Genomic DNA, 7,158 nt, shown 5'->3' with positions numbered 1-7,158 from the left:
GAACATCACAGCGCCGAGCATCGCAAGGCGCGTGAGGCTGAACATCACAGCGCCGAGCATCGCAAGGCGCGTGAGGCTAATAAACATCATAGCATCAGAGGCCAGGCGGGATCACAAGGAATGTTGATAACATCTGAGCACGAATTTTAATGAGCCGCTTATGAAGCACGTCTGTTGCTCATTGTGCGCGTCTCTATAATAATTTCAGGCTCTTTAAAACGTTAAGGGTGCTATTTCTTCTAAAGAAATGAGGCATAAATACGGAGAATGGACCGGATGAATAAAATTTAGATATTTCGGCGACTTTATGCCGTGTCATGGTCATAGATAGCAAAAAATATACGAACTACTTTTTTTTATAAGAAACTTAGCGCTGAAAGTAGTTTTCGACAGTGATTCTGAAATCCCCGTGCGTTCTTGGGATTTTATCTTCAATTTTTACTTGTTGTAATCAGAATATATAGATTTGATTCATAATTCAGCATCAGTATAATAGTGTCTTGGACATCGATGGCAGTACAAACATTGTCCAGCAGAATTCGCCTTGCAAAAAAGGGAATGTGTACACGTCCCTTTTCAACAAAAGACTATGAACTTAGATGAAAGTTACAAAATATCAAGGTTTTAGTGGCCCGAAATGCGAGCTAACGAGCATCGATAAAAAACGAATTTTTCGGCGTTTTTTGGGGCGATGGCGTGAGAGGATGACGAACAGGTCAGCAATTTGAGGCGCACATAAACACTTCATTTACCGCGATTAAAATCAAGGAACTCACCAAGGCCTCGAGCTCTCGTTATTCAACGGCAAACATTTTCTAAATAATACAGGATAATTCAACAGGATTTCGACGCTTCCTATACAGGCGAAAACAGCAACAGACGGCAGGAAAGTAAGAAAATGCGGGCATATATGTGGTCAGCCTTCTCATGGCGGTGCTTCAAATGCACGTAATTAGACGATGAAACAGCCAAGTTTGCCGTTGATTTCTGACAGCTCGATAGCTGAAGAATGTTCAGGCGTTACATATACGCAACGCCAGAGCCTTCACAACGATGCTTGACGATTCTTGCTCGAAAATAATCTAATTGAACGAAATGAACGTGATTTGATCATTTGCAGTAAAATTTAGAGAGTAATGTAAAATAAATCATACGAGATAAATAATAACTGAACGAGGATAGTGATTAAACAGTTTTTCTGTGCAAATATTATCAGCATCATAATGGCTTTTGGTTTATGATCGATGTGTTGATTGATTGACGATGGTGGAATGAACTTCAATAAGTCTTGCTACGGCGGGAAATAAATTTCAATTATTCTTGCTATGGCGGGAAATAAATTTCAATAAATTTTGCTATGGCGGGAAAGGAATTTCAATAAATCTTGCTATGGCGGGAAATGAATTTCAATAAATTTTGCTCCTTAACTAAATCTTCCAGCACAATTTGAGGATAGTGATTAAACAGTTTTTCTGTGCAAATATTATCAGCATCATAATGGCTTTTGGTTTATGATCGCTGAGTTGATTGGTTGAAGATGGTGGGAATAAATTTCATAAATCTTGCTATGACGGGAAATGAATTTCAATAAATTTTGCTATGACGGGAAATGAATTTCAATTAATCCTGCTATGGCAGGAAATGAATTTCAATAAATCTTGCTATGGCGGGAAATGAATTTCAATAAATCTTGCTATTGCGGGAAATGAATTTTAATTAATCTTGGTATCCTGGGAAATGAATTTCAATAAATTTTGCTCCTTAACTAAATCTTCCAGCACAATTTAATCTCTGCCGTCGCATCGCATCATCGAACTTTGAATCGCTCAAAATAAACAGTAAATCGTCGTTAAAATGAATTCATGTTAATAGTTCGCTATTGTTATTACGTAATTACTTCTATTAATCATTTAAGTAGTTAGTTGGCACTACGCCTGCATGAGCTGAAACACTGCTCATATTTTTTATTCATTGAAATGGTTAATATTTGAAGTTTTCATGTTGCTTCGCCTTTTGTTGGTCAATTTAAGCGTGAGTCTTTTTTTATCTAGTTTTATTTTTTTTTCTTGATAATACGTTATGAATTTTTAAACAAATGATGAAGCTAGTTACCAAAACACTTTAATATAAAAGACATTGAATTTTTCAAGCATTCTCATTGATAATAAATATTGAGCTTACGTTTATGATTACCTGAATTTTATCACTTTAATATTTGATGACCCACGAATTCCGATTATGTGGCCTTTCAGCTTATTCTGTGTACTCACAATACTCATGGACAATAACTGATATCAAATTTATTCGAAGCGGAACTTTTCATTGCAATCAAATTTATGGGAAGTGGAACTTTTCATTACAATTGATTTTGAACGGACATTACATTTAGTGACGTTCATCACATTGAGTGAGTGAACATTACATTTAGTAATGTTCACACATTGCATTTCTAAATTTGTCAAAACTTGTTCATAGACTACGCCATCATTTTTACCATTGAGCAAAATAATATATCAAACGAGTTATAAACTGTAAGACAAGTAAAGCAAAGGAGATTATTTGCTAACAATCCGATGATAATGTTGATAGCATATCAAATGTAGTTGCTCTCAAGTGGTTTCATCAACAGGTTATGAAACAATAACGAAATTTTATCAGTGGTAAATTATAAAACGAGGATATAGAACTTGTAATATATGAATTAATCTAAAACGAATTACTGAAAAGAGCAGATTTATAGCCACTATAACTTCAGAACTTCATAGAAATAGATTAAAATAAATTAACATGGAGCACGACAATTTCATTTCAACTTTCTACAGATCCAATCAGAAAAGATAATTTTGAATTAGGTATATTATAATAATTAGAGTATGAATGACTTATTCTTCAGACCAAATGTAATTGACGGTCCTGGTTAGAACATACAGGAGTGCAGGTGCTCTAGATGAATTAAATATATAATAAATAGACGAATACCGTACAATTAATATGAATACAATTAGTCACACGGCCTAAAGTAGAGTCCATTCCAGGCCGGTCAGTGTCGACATAAATGACATATTTTTGAAGCCTTGACATTATCCATCCCGCTGGGTCATGAATGTCATTCCATCGAGCAACTCGGTCGTCCCTGAAGTAAATTTATCGGTAGGTACACATCACATTTCCTGGCATGAGCTGCAGATCCCATCTCATGGATTTAATCCCTTCATGGCATAAATAATCTTCGACCACGCCAGCAACTTTGGCAGCGAATTAAACAAGGATATTTGAAATCAAAGCAAGCCAAAGCTTCCAGCAAGTTACAGATATCAATTTATCAATGCGTAAATTCAACATAGATTAGTTTGATACTTTCAACGTAAAATTTACTACTCGCTCCTATGTGTGAGCTATCGGGCGAATAATGACTTCACAACTTGTTTTATATCACAGCATGAATCAGGATGTACATCATACAGATCTAGTACCAATATTATACCCGTATGGATCAATATATAAAACGATTTATACTCACAAATCGAAAGTGTGAGTTATCTAACGAGTTTTAAAAGGTTTTTAATAGACACAGAGTTAAAAAAGTGACATCATTATGACAGGTAAAAGAATCAGTGGCTACCGTATTCTTCACCAGAATAAGAGATCTCTTCGAACGTCGTTTGTAAAGCACACTTTCCACAACAAATATTAACACGGTACAAATGAAGCCGTTACGCCTGCACCAGAGATGGACTTTTAAACGCAAAACGTCTCTCAAGAAGAGCCGTCAAAATACTTCTTCATAAATACAGGCCATTCCCGACCTGTAATTTTCAGTCACTTTAGTTTCAGGACGAGGGCCTAGAACCGGGTTACAGCCTGGTATTATTGCCGCTTCTGGTTTGACAGAACGAAGCCTTTTGAAGGAGCTAACTGAACGGTCAGGACTTAGCATGGACTACCATGTAAATAGAAGGTGCACTATTTATTATCTCATTCGGACGAAAAATATCATCGCCGAGCTTCTTGAGGTCTATAGAATTTCTAGTTTGGAGTATTCTGACAGATCATTCTGACTTCTCAAGCACCTAAAATATTGTATACTTCGAATCACCGACATGTGGAACAGCCTCCCCGATGACATCGTTGGCGCTCCGAGTATGAACGCGTTCAAGAACAGACTAGATACAGCTATGGAAAATAAATGTTCAGACTTGAAATGCCTAGCATCATATCGAACCCGGTGGAAGTCTATAGCTAGTAGCTAAATTTTAAACTATAGTCAGTCCTGAAAAGATCTGGTCAAGTGACACGATTTTAGATCTTCTGTGAACAAGTCACGAAAAGTTCAAGAATCGGCGAAAGGCCACATCAGGCCTACCCTTTAGCGCCGACATCACTATGTTATGTTATACGAGTCATATTGATTTATTTATTGGGGATCTTAAACACATGCCCTCCTAAGACCTAATTGCTACCGCATGATATTCATTCATTTCTAAGAATGATAAAACTTTATTTTGAAAATTCATGCACTGTCATTATTAAAATACATATGCAGATCTTACTTACAGCGACTGCTTTAAAGCTAAAAATGTTAATTTAAGTTTAGTAAAGGTTTGCACAGTCACGTACATAAAAAGATCGTAAGAATCCGTTTAAAAAATATAGATAAATATATAACTCTTTAATAACTCTACATTAAAAAAATCACTACCGTAGCTGATTATGAGCGGCACAGAGGCTGAGATTTGAATTTCATATTTTAGAGTCGTAATTCATGATAGTAGACCGGTTTTAAATCAGGTTCTTTGATGAGAACTCAATGGACTTATGATCTCCAACTCTGTCAATCTCTGTTCCTAAAAGTGCCCAATCATTGCCCTGGACAAATCTTTCATCTGGCAACAAAAGACTAGCTTGAATCTGCACCGATCGCGCAGCGCGCTCAAGGGTGAACTTCAGTCAAGCGCCGTGTCTGCTGTTCCGCAGCCCGCAAGCTCAGCTAAAGTTGAGAGTGCGGCGCTCTAGAAGCTTCAACGCCGCGCTCTGTATTGGAAAAATGCACGGCAAAAAATCCCTCTGGAACTAATTGGTGATAAAGAAACGCTTCACAGTTTCCTACTCCGTCTCTCTGGTGTGTTGGGCATTGTGAATTCCTGGGTAGTTTGCCTGGAGCAGCAGCCCATGTAAGAGCCAAGAAAATTTTTGATGATGTGGCTGACTGCATAACTGTTTTAAGAATGATGAACGTGCGTTTTTGGTGCGGAAATAAGAACATAATAAATAAATAAAAAGTAAAAATATTTCTAGTCATAAATTTAAGTTTGCTTTTCATTAAAATTTTTTGCAATTTAAAATTATTTAACACATTTTTCCAAAATATAACGTGGCATCAACAAAAATTTATTTATTACGAACAATGTTTGCATCTTAGTTCAAAGGAGCTCCATGTGCACAAATCTTTTTAAATGCAGACGACGCATACCATTCGCCTCTACGACTCATATTTAATGACGACTTATTAATCACAAATCATATCATACAGACTTAAATATGCAGAGAATTTTCATGGGGCTTGCTCTCGGCCACGTCTCTGGCATGGAGGGTGTGGTCGCTGGCCAGCCTAATAACTTTCTCATGACCTACAGAATTATTGCGACGTTTTAGAGGCATCTAGTCTGCCTACCTTCGAGGCGGCATCAAGGGAGATTGATTGAGGAGTTGTCGAGAGGTTCTCAAGCAGGAAGCGGACCATCTCATCGAAATTTTTGTCAGTTCTGAACCCACATGGATAACTCTCAAGAATTTCGTTGAGATTCCGTTAGTGAAACGCCGATGTAAACTGATGCAAAAAATTAGCCTTGATTTTAACTCGGAAATAAAGCTGAGTAAACTAAAATAATTAAATTATAATGAATAATGACTGCTTACCTTTCGGACTCAAAGCAAACTTTTTTGTGGGGAGTATGAATAATATAAACTTGAATGAAATAATACCGAAAAATAACTTTACGCTTGTTTGACGATTTATACACAACAGGTGCAGCACACGACTGCCAGTGAAGGTTTTTACACCCAGATCTGTTTTAAAATTTAATTATTGCCTTGGGTCCATTTGTTTTCTTCTATCAGTCATGATTATGGCAAATTTTATTCTATTATTCGTATAAAGTTTCACATTCATTCCAGAAATTTTCATGCACAACACAAAAGTGTGCTATTTCAAATGATAGCAATAATTTCATATATGAAAATTATATATCATACAGTCATGAGGATTGAGCATGGAAATTAAGGATTTCAGAAGACAAATATGACTGAAAATTTAAGTTCAGTAACCTACGTGATTTATCTTTGAAAAATTGATTGAATTTGATTATTAATAAACATTTACACATAAGCTCTGGATTTCTAACACAGTGAAATGTTCTTCAAGGCAAGTTTTGCCCTGTTCTTGCGCGCGACACTCGCGACACAAGAAGGCTTTGTAAGGAATTTACAAGCGTAACCTCAGTTCTGGGCTCTTTGATTTGAATAACAAGTACGACGCCGTACAATACAATCACCATGAACTGATCAATGGTGGGCATGCTCATGGTTGCTAGTGTGCAGGTACGGGTCTCAGTTACGGATCTTAGGTATACGCTTCAACTTCCGGGATATCGTTGTAACTATGTTGTAAAATTAAGAGCCTTTTAATCTATGATGCTTATGCATTATGCTTTTCTTGCGGTTAATTTCCATAATAACTTATCCACTCTCCTGGCAGTGTAGTAAGAAATGCAAAAAATGCATGAAAATTTGTTAAATATATCGTATTTATAATAACAGAACAGTTAATTAAGTGAGTAGAGAACAATTAACATCAACACCCTTTACGATATGTTTATTTAATTAAACAACGATAGGAAATTAAAGTCTGAATCAAATTAATTATTCGTTCATTTATATGAATTAATTTAGTGTTCTCGAATTAATTACAAATTATTAAACTTGACATTTAATATCATCTCAGAAGGAATGCGCAGTACTTTCTATTTAAATTTATTTTTTATTTTTTTCTATTCTTTTCTTTTCTTTTCTATTCTTTTTTTTCTTTTTTTTCTTTTTTTATAATTTTTCTATTTTTTATTTAAATCAGCATATTGAGTGAACAATGGCTCGGTGAGGCGT

The sequence above is a fragment of the Hyalella azteca genome, unplaced genomic scaffold, assembly GCF_000764305.2.
Source record: "Hyalella azteca isolate HAZT.00-mixed unplaced genomic scaffold, Hazt_2.0.2 contig3076, whole genome shotgun sequence".
Taxonomy (NCBI): Eukaryota; Metazoa; Arthropoda; class Malacostraca; order Amphipoda; family Hyalellidae; genus Hyalella; species Hyalella azteca.
Note: the sequence above shows the minus strand (reverse complement) of the source record.